The sequence below is a fragment of the Arvicola amphibius genome, chromosome 14 (genome assembly GCF_903992535.2).
Source record: "Arvicola amphibius chromosome 14, mArvAmp1.2, whole genome shotgun sequence".
Classification (NCBI taxonomy): domain Eukaryota; kingdom Metazoa; phylum Chordata; class Mammalia; order Rodentia; family Cricetidae; genus Arvicola; species Arvicola amphibius.
In genome coordinates this window covers 44444997-44458100 of record NC_052060.1, presented here as the reverse complement: position 1 = coordinate 44458100, position 13104 = coordinate 44444997, and positions in this window count along the sequence as shown.

Sequence of the window (13104 nt, the reverse complement as noted above, 5' to 3'; positions counted from 1 at the left end):
ATCGAATCCTGTTTAGAACCTGATGAGTTAAGTACAGTAACTGTACTGATTTTATAGATGGGGAAACTGAGACCCAGAGATGGGACAGAATTCAAATGAACAGACATTAAATCTGCATGACCACAAGGAAGTCACGTAGCTGTTTGAGTTTGGTTTTTTATTTCATATAATCATCCTGAGAACATGTTATGGGCTCCTGGGATTAAGGACCATGATCCTATTAATAAAATGGAATTAAATACAGTCACCTCTCAGGTAAGCAGCGTTTTCAGCTTTGCATTTTAAATTTTCTTTGAGACTGACCATGCCTTGGCCAGTGAAGCCTCAAGACAGCTCCAGGTACTACAGGGCAGGCGTGCTTCACAGCTGAACAAGAGCAGAGTTTCTGCTTATCAGGCAATTATAATCTAAGGAGGAATAGCTCCAGCACTTTCTTATGGCCTTGTCTATCACAGCAACACAACAGTTTATCCCAAGTTTCTTCCTGTAGTTGACAAAATACAGAATTGGAAGGTCAGGAGCATTGCGTGTGAGTTAATTCCTAATTTCTTCTTTTCTTTCTTTCTCTCTCTCCTTCTCTCTCTCCCTTCCTTCCTTCCTTCCTTCCTTCCTTCCTTCCTTCCTTCCTTCCTTCCTTCCTTTCTTCCTTTTTTTGTTCCTTTCTTTGTTTTCTTTGAGACAGGGTTTGTAGACCATGCTGGCCTTGAACTCAGAGATCCACCTGCCTCAGCCTCCTGAGTGTGGGAATTAAAGGCATGCACCACAACTACTCAGCATAATTTCTTAGTGCCCAAAGTTCCTAAAATCTCCCTCCTAAGTTCTGCTCTCTTTGAGCACAACCGTGGCCAAACCTCCCTGAGATTCAGACACAGCCTAGTTCTAATGTAGGTACTTACCTTCAGGTTATCCGTGTGGCTCCTTCTCGTCTTTCTAGGGAAACAATGCCAATGTAGGTGGGGGGAAGTGAGGAAAAAGGGATAATTCCTTCATGTAAAGTCAATTTCCAAAAAGTTTTCTTTAAGACAGACCACAGGGATTCCTTTTAAAAATCAAGCAAGCTAAAAATCTGCAGTAGGACGGACTTGTCAAAGTGAAGAAATATATAAATAAAAAAAAATGACCAACTTTAGGGTAAAGGTAATAATTAAGAACTCCAAACTGTTTACCTTCGGGCATTTTTTAGAGTTCTGGGTCAGGGAATGATCTCAAATCTGCTGCATAGTCTGGAGTCATTGGTAGCCACGGTGCCTTTTATTCTTTCATATGACTGCAATGAACTTTTTTACAGATGAACTCAGGGATTGCCTACCCAACCTCAAGTCCTGAGCAATCGGCAGTGACTAATCCTGCCAGCATTAACCCATGCTAAGCAGGCATGCTTGGGAATCCAGGCAAGGTGTGCCGGGCCGCTAACTTTAGATGGGAATTCAGAGAGAGCAAAGGAAATGACTCAGCATCCTTGGTCTTACCTCTGTGGAGAAAGTGTCTCAGCTTTCCCTGAAGGTTCTCTGAGATAGATCAGTGCATGTAACACCTTAACAAGATTTTGGAAATTAGGAATGATGGCCAGACCACTTATATTTAGGGTCCAGCCATGTTATAAAATGGTAACTAAGCATGCCACCATTCAAGAGAAAAAACAAACAAACAAACCAATTTACTGAAGGTAGGCCATAGGCCGGAAATGAGGGGATGCATTGCATTAAACTTAGCCTCGGGTTAGATGCCAAATGCTTAGCCAAACCTTCTTAGTTCCTCTGGGGTGGCAGAGGAAGGGAAGGCGGTGGTGCCTTACATTCAGTTGAAGGTCTTTCCATAAAGGTGGGTATAGCTCTCAGCACACATTTAGGTGGAGAGGGCTTTTCTGCTGGCTACAGCCGAAGACCCCCCGTGTGGCCAGCCCCTTCCTCCCAGGCCAGTAGAGACACATGAAAATTAGTGCCTGAAAGAAAGCCTCCAACCATCTTTTTTACTCCCCTGAAAGTATCAAAAGGTACCTATTTATTGAAATAACTGCTTCATAATCATAGGACTAAAAAGAAATTATTATTTCCACTTTATGGATTAAAAAATGGGGGAAGCTGAATAAAACTTGTGCCTCATAAGGCTTTCACACATTTTCCCAATTAACAAATGTGATGTCCTGGCTAGAACTGGATGTCAGGTGGTCCCAGCCTACCCTAAGTGGGTAATTGAGCCCTAAGTCTGTGAGGGTGTGGGGGATGGGGTGGTCGCTGTCACAGGGCCATGCCCATTGTAGGCCAATTAAACTGTTTCATAGCCTCAAGCCAGCTACCTGCCCATGGGACCGACTGGTCCAAAGATGTGGAGAGGCAGGCTTAGAAGAAGAGGACTGTCTCTGTGAAGGGAAAACAGCATGGACGGCAGGGGATGAGGAAGAGAAGCACGTTGTGGTAGCATGGAGCCACAGACACGCTAGATGCAACCCCTTAGCTATGCCCTTAAAACTTGGAAGGACAGGAAGGGACAGTTCACCACCAGAAATAAACCCTTACTAACCAGCCCTTGAGGCTGCACATAAGCTCAGATGTGGAGTGGCTGTTCGCTTTGTCCCTTGAGCCAGGAGGCAGATCAGGGGGTCCATCTTCTCTGGCTGCCCGCCTCCTCTCTTTGTCCTTTGAACTCCTCCTGGGCTGTCTGCTCTCCCTTCCTCGGCTGTTATTCCTCTAAGCCCTTGACATGTTGCCTTAGACAATTGCCTCTGTCTGGTCTTTCTCCTCAGGGAGCTATGGAGATGTCAGGTTCCCCATAGGACTGTTGAAAGGAAGATGCTCCCTTGAAGGCCACCCTCGGGTGGAATCTGTAACACTACTTAAACCAGCCTACCTCTCACTCTTGGTCCATCTCATCCATGACCTGCCTGTCATCCCGGCTTGCATGTTGGGTATCCAGATAGGAGGAGGTGGTACAGCGTGTCCCCCGTCTGTGAGGCCAGGGCAGGGAAGAGGTCTCCCTTGCCTTTCACAAGGTAGTAGTTAGAAGCAGGATATAACTAGCCAAGTTAGCCACTTGGGTAATCACATGTCACGTATTTCTGTAATTTGTAGGAAGCAGGTTTTTTTTTCTTTTTAAATCTTGATGTTACATTTTGAGCCCTAACTCTTGGTGATTCTTTGTAGCTTTTTATTTATTTGTTTGTTTATCTATCATTTATTTAGGTTCTGTCTAATTTGGAAAATGTGGGTTAACTATAATGGTACTTAGAATGATCACGCCATATCTCACCAACCTGTATATTACATTATTAGCAAATCACCTAATGTCTTAGTCACTGTTCTGCTACTATGAAGAGACACCATGGCCAAGGCAACTCTTATAAAAGAAAACATTTAATTGGGGGCTGGCTTAAACTTACAGAGCCTTAGTTCAATAGCATCATGGCAGAGAGCGTGGTAGCAGGCAGGAGTGGTTCTGGAGAAGTAGCTGAGAGGTATATCCTGGAAGAGAGAGAGAGAGAGAGAGAGAGAGAGAGAGAGAGAGAGAGGGCCTGACATGGCTTTTGAAGCTTCAAAGTCCACCATTAGTGACACACTTCCTCCAAAAAGGCTGTACCTCCTAATCCTCCCAAACAGTTCTAGTCCCTAGTGAATAAGCACTCAAATATAGGAGCCTATGGGGAGCATTCTTATTCAAAATACCACACCTTACAAAAAAAATTGAAGCTGATTTACCTAGATTTTCTCACTAGAATTCAGCCCCTCTTCAGGCAGGATTGTGTCTGATTTGTTTATTGCTATTTTATTTATAAATTTATTGGTTTTTTGAGATCGAGTTTCTGGGTTTTCTGGGTGTGCACCATCACCCAGCTGTTTTTATTCTAACATCTAGGATAATGGAAGTCTCATAAAAATGAAGCTTTTCCTTCATACATCCCTGGTGTCATCCCCCTCCCCCTCATTCACTTCTCTCTCCCTCCCTCCCAGTGCAGGATCCGGCACACTTTAGGAACAAAATAAATCTCTGTTAACCTGCAAAGGACTGAACAATAGGGAATGAACAAACACTCGTTTATCCTACATCATTTAGTCAGTGGTTAAAATGTTTATTTGGAATAACTGGAGACAAACTAGCAAAATTCTTTAGGGAGCTCCTTACCAACTGAATAGCTAAGCATGGGTTCCAAGTGAAGCATTAAGACACTCTGACCTGTGTGTATATCAATGCCGTTTCAAAAGACACGTTCTATATCCTTAGAAACAAGACTCAAAAGGAGCAAAAGTCACCCTTTTATTTTCCCTACCTTCTAAATTTCCTTAATGACAACAAAATGTTTAACAGAAAATAAAATTCCAAGTACATTGTTATCAATGCAAATGAAAACTCCCTTCTAAAAATTCATACAAATTAAAAAAACCACAAAGACCATTTTTACAGGTGTAAGATGGAATCTCAGAGTTGTTTTGATTTGCATTTACCTGAAGGCTAAGGACGATGAGCATTTCCTTAAGTGTCATACTAAGTGAGGTAATCCAGAAAGACAAATATCATATGTACTCACTCATAAGTGGTTTTTAGACATAAAGCAAAGAAAACCAGCCTACAGTTGACAATCCTAGAGAACCTAGACAACAATGAGGACACTAAGAGAGACATACATGGATCTAATCTACATGGGAAGTAGAAAAAGATAAGATCTCCTGAGTAAATTGGGAGCAGGGAGACCATGAGAGAGGGTTGAAGGGGAGGGTAGAGGTAGGAAGAGGAACAGAGAAAAATGTATAGCTCAATAAAATCAATTTAAAATGTAAATAAATAAATATCACAATGAAAGGCCGTGGTGGTACAGGCTTTAATCCCAGCACTCAAGAGGCAGAGGCAGTGGATCTGTGAGTTCAAGGCCAATGTGGTCTACAGCAGGAGTTCCAGGACAACCAGGACCACATAGAGAAACTGTCTCAGAGAAGGTAAACAAACAAACAAACAAGCCCACTAAATCCTAAATTAAGATCAGCAGTTGAGTCAAATCCAGACTAGACATCTTCAGGCTGTTCTTCCCTTTCATTAAATTAGACTCTGCCTCCAACAAATTTCTTTGCCATTCATTGATGAGCCTGTGTATGATGTAGTGGCCTCCAAGTCAAGCAATATCACTGAAGACGTGCCTTTGAAAGGTCAGGGGTCGTTAACCAATACAGACTTTGCTCTGCCCTCGGAATACTGACTGCTTTCTGCAGGCAGCTGTGAGTGGAGAGGGCTGCCGGGAGATCTGACTTGCTGCTGAGCTCAATGGGATTACAAAGGAAGGAGAATCAAGCCAACAGTCCCGTCATATATTTACAGCATGTTTTCCTAGTAACCATTTATATGGCTGAAAACATTTTCAATAAAACCCTCCAGGGTCTCCTTTAAGAAGATGGTTTCACATTCCCGACTCAAACACCTGCCTGATTTAATGTGCTACTATTTTAGTATGTCATGAAATCATGTGTTCCCTTCTGTAAGACTCAAACTGGCGTCTGTATGTTTACCATCCATATAGCCTCTTGGAAGAGAAATTGGTGCAGAAGATTCTTCTGGTCACTAATGTAGCGAAGCACGGGCAGGAAAGTAATTTTTTCATCCAGGCTAGTACATCTCAATTTTTCCATGTTATTTCCAACTTGGGAATAGGTTCTCCTAATTGGTGGTCTTTCCTGGGTTTCCCTGACTGTCCTAGGGTGACTAAATAGCTCTGCCCAATTCTAAGACTTAGTAGATAGAAGAGCACACACTGGGCCCACTCAGACTTCTCTCTCGTCTCTATTCCTGGAGAAGCCCACTGGATTAACAATTAGATCTAGGTCAGTACTTGGGAACTGGAAAACATCTGTAGAGTGGTCTTTCTCACTCTGTGGGTCACAGGCTGGACACTGGTCAGGCCTGTGAACTGGTCAGGCCTGTGAAACATAGCTCAACATACAATCAAGCAGAGCCAAAATCATCTTTGAAAACCATTTGAATCACCTGTAAGTCCCTCTTCAGGATCTTGAGGATGTCGCCCTGCAGTGGATGAATGACTGTAATTATGCACAGTGCATGTGAGTACGTGGCTGCCAGGAAACAACACATTTGCCAAATAACATCGCTCAGCGTGTCCTTCCCAGTGGCCGACCCCAGTGCTTGGCTTCGTGCCCATGCGAAGCCCAGAGGTTCAACGAGGATCTTGGCTTCTGAGACAGGTTTATGTTTTGGATCCTGACTTCAGTCCTAAAGCTTTGCTCCCACTCTGTTTTGGAAACGAGTCCATTTGGAATCAGCTGGGCACCTCAGGCAGCGCCTCCAAGGAGCCGCTTCAGCCTTGATTAGACAACCAGAATCCGGGCCCAGCGTCTTATCTACAAAGGCAGGTGGGGCTTTCTTTCCCTCTCTGAGGCCTGATTGTTTTGATTTCCTATTTGTTATTTGCCGCCCTTCTTTTATGAAATGATTTGCTCGTCTGGTTGATTTTTCGGGGTAAGGGTATTTAAAGGTCTCTTTAAAGGCCAGTAAATGGATTTTCCATTCCTTATATTGTGGCATATTATTTAGATTATATATAGTGGCCTAAATGAGCACCTTATGAATGTATTTGGGCAGGAAGCATCAGGTTTTAAAGCAAAGCACTACCCCTCTTAGGATGGCCTTCTAGACTGCACTCTTGCCCTTTTGCTGTGACAAGTGGCATCTTAGTCCCTAGACTGTTGGGCTGCGCTAATTTCAGCTTCCACTGCTGCTGGCATGAAGATAACGCTGGTGAGTTAATTGCACTTCCTGTAGGGGGAGTAGAAGTGATCTTTGCTCTAACTTGTCCCAGACAGTGTAGAGCCTGCCTGGTGAGACCCCAGACAATGCTTTAGGAGTAGCTGCTGAGGTCTGGTAAAGGAGATAACACATAGCTCTTAGAACAGTGCCGAGCACGCAATGTGCCTTCCACTCCTGTGCACAGCTATTGCATCTATTGCTGGGTTTGTGGCAATGGGTACCTGGTAGGAATTTAGATCGAATGCACTTTTCTTAATTTCCTCACCTAAGATACTCCAAAGCGTAGAGTTTACCTCTAGTCCTGGATTTGTGTTTAGAAACACAAACAGATTCAGCCAAGCCTTTCCAGGTTTGCTGTGGTCTTCAAGAAGGGGTGAGGCAGGCTTGTGGATTTTGTTGAAAACTTAATAGAAACGCTCAGGAGGAATGACGCTGTGGGTCAGCTAGCTGAATCCCTCTACCATAGCACTGCCGCCAGAAGGACTTGTGTGTATTAGCGATAAGTAGATCTTTCCTCGTTTGTCAAACTCTGTAGAAAAGGACAATAAAATCATGTTATCTGATCATCCTTAAGGGAATTGAATTCTGTATAGATTTAAAAATTAGCCCTACTCTTGAGATTGATCTAATTTGGAAAAATGCACAGATACTTGGTCAGAGATGTGATTGAGTATTTTTTATTAAAAGGGTTCAATGACTGAATCGTTTGTGTACTTTAACTACCTCCTAAGGACCGAGTCACTTATCCGCAGATGGAGCGATCAAGAGGCATATAAAATGTGACTAAAATTAAACGTATTACTAAAATTATACTTCACTGGACTCCATTGCATGTGCTTCTTTCATAAGAATATGTACAACAACCTGCTATATAAAAAGACTGAGGAATCCAAGAAAAATGGCCTGTTGTAAACTAAATAATCACTGCTACAGATTCGATTATGCATGCATAGAGAATGTTGACCCCACCCTAACACATAAATGGCTTGCCTTGGGGAGGTGGTACAGACTTGGGGACGCAGTCTCAACCTGTGGGTTATGGTCTCTTTGGATTCATCGGAAGCACAGATATCCACATTCTGATCCATAACAGTAGCATAACTATAATTATGAAGTAGCAATGAAAATAATTTTATGGTTAGGGTCACCACAGCATGAGGAACCATATTTCAGGGTAGCAGTGTTAGGAAGGTTGAGAATCACTGGCCAAGTGGAAGTTCTTTGGATCCCTGAGGGTTTGGCCTTTAAAGAGTCCTGTGATATAGCCTTCCTCCTCTCTCTTTTACCTCTAGACATGAAGTGAGAGATTTCCCCCTACCATGTATCAAGATTGCTGTGTGCCCCCAGAAACCCAGACACCTAGTCACAGACTCTTTAAAACAAGGAGACAAAATAAGCCTTGCTCTTTTTTCTAATCTGATTATCTTAAAGTGATGGAAACCTAATTAACCTAACTTATGTTGAAAACAAGACTATACTGACCTTCTATATTACTTTTCAAAGACATTATTGTGTTTGTTTTTGGGAAGCTTCCACACATCATTTAGACTAATGTTGACAGAGCTTTCTGTCCTGCCCAGCCATCATTCAGTCCTAAAGAAATCACACAGGGGTCTACATTAGTTATACACTGATTGGCCCATTAGCTCAGGCTTCTTATTAACTCTTATAACTTACATTAGCCCATAATTCTTGTCTGTGTTAGCCACGTGGCTTGGTATCTTTTTTGGCCACACAGTCACATCTTGCTTCCTCTGTGTCTGGATGACAACTGCAGACTGACTTTTCCTCTTCCCAGAATTCTCATTGCCAATCTACTGCCTGGCTACTGGCCAATCAGCATTTTATTAAAAATAATACAAGTGACAGGATAAAAGACCATTGTCCCACAGCAGACTAAGACCATAAAGAAATTAGCTTAAACTTTGTTCCTGTATCTAGTGTCATTTGACAGTCATTATTCAAAAACTTTCCATTCTCATAAACTTAAGTTTCAAAGAAGTTTATATATAGAGATCCACCACCATACTTCTGCTGATACCACTCCACACTGGTTGCTGTTAATGAACCTATAACAAACATAAAGGCCAGACTCCACCTGTAAAGAATACCATGCTTGTTTTTTCACATGCAAACATATCTGACATGCTTGTCTGTGTGTCTCTAGCTCCAAGCACAGTATGGCATACAGTGGCATAAGCAATATTCAAGTTGTTTTTGATAACCAGAATTAAGCGATAGCTGCTATGTATGTGGAATATTTTTTGAATAGATATCACCAATTAATGTCAAAGGGGTAAAGAAGAAGATAGACTCCCAAAGGATCAGACTCCTACGGAAGTCACAAAACCGCTCAGAGGAACCTGGCCATGGGGTCAGCTCAAGACAGAAAGGGTCCCAGGGCCTTGGAAGGATAGAGCCAATGGTTAACTCTAGATGAATAAATATATCTTTAATCCCAGCCAGCCCTCAGGAAGCAGAGGCAGGTGGATCTCTGTGAGTTTGAGTCCAACCCAGTCTACATAACAAGTCCCAGGCCATCCAAGGCTACCTAGCAAGACACTGTCTCAAAACAAAATTCAACAAAACACACCAAGGAAAGCTTTGGGCCTTTCCAGTCCTACAGGAGTGCCCCTTATTATAACCACACTGCAGTATAACTGGTCTTCCTCCTAGACTGCTAAAGACTTGCAAACACTCCCAGCTTCTGTTTCCCTCCAGCCTGTCCCCATTGTGGACTATTACTTTAACTATGCAAAGGTGTGTTGCATTTGTTTATGCTGTGTTTGTTTCATCGTGTAAAGATATGTGGCTTGGCCTGCCTAAGACACCTGATTGGTCTAATAAGAAACTGAATGGCCAATAGCTAGGCAGTAGAGGGGTAGGCATGCAAAGAGAATAAGTAGGAGGAAGAATCCAGAGAACAGAGAAAGTGGGAGAAAGAGAGGGAGACGGCCAGGGCCGGCCAGCCAGCTAGGCACAAGAGTAGGACATACAGAATGGAAGAAAGGTAAAAAGCTCTAAGGCAAGATGTAGATAAAAATAAACAAGTTAAATTAAGTTATAAGAGCTCATGGGGCAAGCATAAGATAAGGCCAAGCATTTGTAATGAACAAAGTCTCCTTGTCTTTATTTGGGAGCTAGCTGGCAGTCCGAGAAAGCCTGCTGCATATCACCAACACAAGAACATTCCAGACTGTTTCCTTTTAATATGTTAGGTATACAGTATTAAGTATTATTCATTCTATGTCTTAATTTTCTGCTTTGTTTTTTTCATATTTTTATCATTTAAAACTGCCGCCATATTCTGAAATCTCCGCTGAAAGAGCAGCCACGGTGGCCATTTCTTCCTCACACACCTCCCCTCAGTCACACTCCCGTAGTTAACTCCTTCCTCCTCTTTCAAGCCCACGCTTCAATGTCACTCTGTCCACGATGCCCACCCTAGCCACTCTCTGCTCAAAGTTGCTCTGCTCCATCTCGGCTCTTCTCCATCTTCTCTAACCGCTCAGCTGTTTCAGGCAGCATTTGTTGCTTTCTAATCCACTGTATATTTAGTTGTTTGCTTTTACCTATTATTCTCTGCATTGTGGACCTGTCCTCTCCTAGAGAATCAGCTCACCAAGGATAGAGGTTGATGTTTCCTTAACTGACTGCTATCCCACGTCTTCTAAAATTCTGGGCATAGCTTTATAGATGTACTTAAACGATGTGTATATCAAAGCCACGAGTGATGATGTATATGGAAAAGAGACTTCTATGGAGGGCTTGGAGCTAAAACTGGAAGACCAGCTGAGAGTCTCATACACGATGTCGGGTAAGAGATGGTGGGACCTGGAGCAGGCAGGAGGACCCGAGTGCTCCAGTCACCCTTATGCATTCTTAGCAACCGCTTGATGATTTGTCCTCACTCCACCCTGGCCTGGCTTTCAAATCTTACTTACAGCATCCTTTTAAAGCCCAGTTTTCATCTTCATACCCCTGAGGAGCCATGATCAACTTCTGCCAAATGCTTTGCCACATCATGTTTACATAATGTCCACCATTGTAGCTGAACACTGGCATTCACATCTTTGCATAGTCACACACGGTGAGTTCTCAAGACCAGCACACATATTACACTTGGTGAGTCCCTCAAGACCAGCAAACATATTTTATTGATATTTACTTTTTGTAACTATACTGGGATTGTGGTCTACTCATAGACAATAGTCAGCAAATCACTAGGAATTATTTTAGGACAAATTTGATACATTTCATTTGAAAGTTGGGTGTATTTGCCAGGCTGTAGTGGCCCATGCCTTTAATCCCAGCACTCAGGAGGCAGAGGCAGGCAGATCTCTTTGAGTTGAAGGCCAGCCTGGTCTACAGATTGAGTTTCAGGACAGCCAGGGTTACACAGAAAAACCTGTCTCGAAACATTAAAAAAAAGGAAGAAAAAAAAGTGGGGTATCTTTTTGTCTTAATTGGTTTTAACTTAATCATCTGGTAACAGCAGATGCTGAAAAACTCTTCCTTGAAGAAGTTATGCAATTTTTAAGTGCATTTTTTTTTATACACAGGTGAGGGAATACCATTTCTGCAATTTTAAAGATTTCAAATGCATGAGAATTCAAGCGTATCAGCTTTTGCGGCTCTTTAAAAATCAGATTAACATTTAAAATTTTAGGCTCTCACTTTCTACCCTGAGTTTCTAGCCTTGAAGGTTTGTTCAGGGTGTCTGGAGAAGCAGATTAAACCAGTTGTGCCGTAGGCTTGAAGCACTGGGCAGCCAGCCAGAACTCCCCAAAGATATTCCCCCCTTTGTTTTTTCCAGCCTGGCTCTGGGGATGAGTCTGCTGTGCTAGAAGAAGCTACCGGAGATGAGTCCTGTTTTACGCAAACTTCTTGATCAGCAAAGCTCTGTTTGGTCACAGGAGTAAAGGTGGCAGCCCTGGTGGTGATCCCCCATGGGGGCCTCAGAGTTCTCTCCTCTGCAGAGCCATGGAAGGGAGGATCAGGTGGCCCTTGGCGGGCTCTCAGATCAGGCTCCATTAGACTTGCCTTTTCTAAATTTAGAGCCCTTCAGTAAACAGCACTGTGAATGTGCTGCGTCCTGGCTGGGAAGCACATGACCTCCTCCACCAACACCTCACACACATTTATAGCTGCTGGGCCCTTCTTCTCACCAACCTGCCACCAGCTTCACCTTTTTACCTTAAAATTCAGTCTCCCAACAGTTTGTGTTCCGTGCCATCAATAAATTAATTTGAAGAAAAAAATGCTGACTCAGAACTAAATAACATTTCACTGATGATTAGGTTCTGGTCTCCAAATGTGCTGGGAAATGTCAGCCAGGCTGTTGAGATCACTGTCCCCATGATCATGATGGGACACTTTGATCCATCTAATAAAACTGTCGGACAAATGACGGCACTGTGCTGCTCTGCCCAGATGAGCCTGAATAGTGTTGCAGGGGCCATGATAAAGAGGTGGACCCTGTTTGTGAAGACGCAATCTTTTTTTTCATCTCATGTTCGGCTTTGGCCCAACAGAAATCTTTCTTTTCTTAGCAAGCACCTGATCTCCCAGTTTCTGTTACCCTCCCCTAAAAAGCAAACGTTAGAATCGGCAGCCCATCTTGTGTGCAAAGCGCAACCTGAGTTCAGAACGGGAAACTGTGAGAGCAGCGGGATTGCGGAGGGGGCGGTGCCGCCAGTGCGCACCGCCCCCATTGCCCGTGCTTTGTGACACATGGTTTGAAACAAGGCCTCTCCACCTTTGGGGTCTACTGTTGCCCCAAAGAATACACAGCACTCCAAAACATTTGCCCACACCCAGCCAATTTCTGTTATTAGATTAGCATAACAATCAAAGAGTTTATAGTAACAATTTTATAAAAAGAATCTTAGTCTAAAAACAAGTAGGGAAAACGTGGCTATGGTGTGATGTTAGTTAAATGTGAAAGAGATTAATACACGGGACAAAGCAAGTGAAAATAACCGGAAACTTTGTCAGAGGTTTATATTTTCCCGTTTTGATTTTCTCTTCTGGTGACCACCAGTTATTTGTGTGTTCTTTTTCATTATTGTTTCTATTGAGCTATATATTTTTCTCCACTCCACTCCTCTCCCTTCCTCTCCCCTTCTACTCTCTTCTATGGTCCCCATGTTCCCAATTTACTCAGGAGATCCTGTCATTTTCTACGTTCCATGTATTTGTGTGCTCTTGACGAGCTCCATCTGCCCTTCTTCAAAATAGGTTAAATAATAAGACTTTGTGCATTTATAAATGGACAATCCTATTGTAGGGGAAAGTGTCCCATGCCATTTTCTTTAATTTACAAAATGTAAATTAGGGTTTCTTCTTTACAAGAAAAGTATA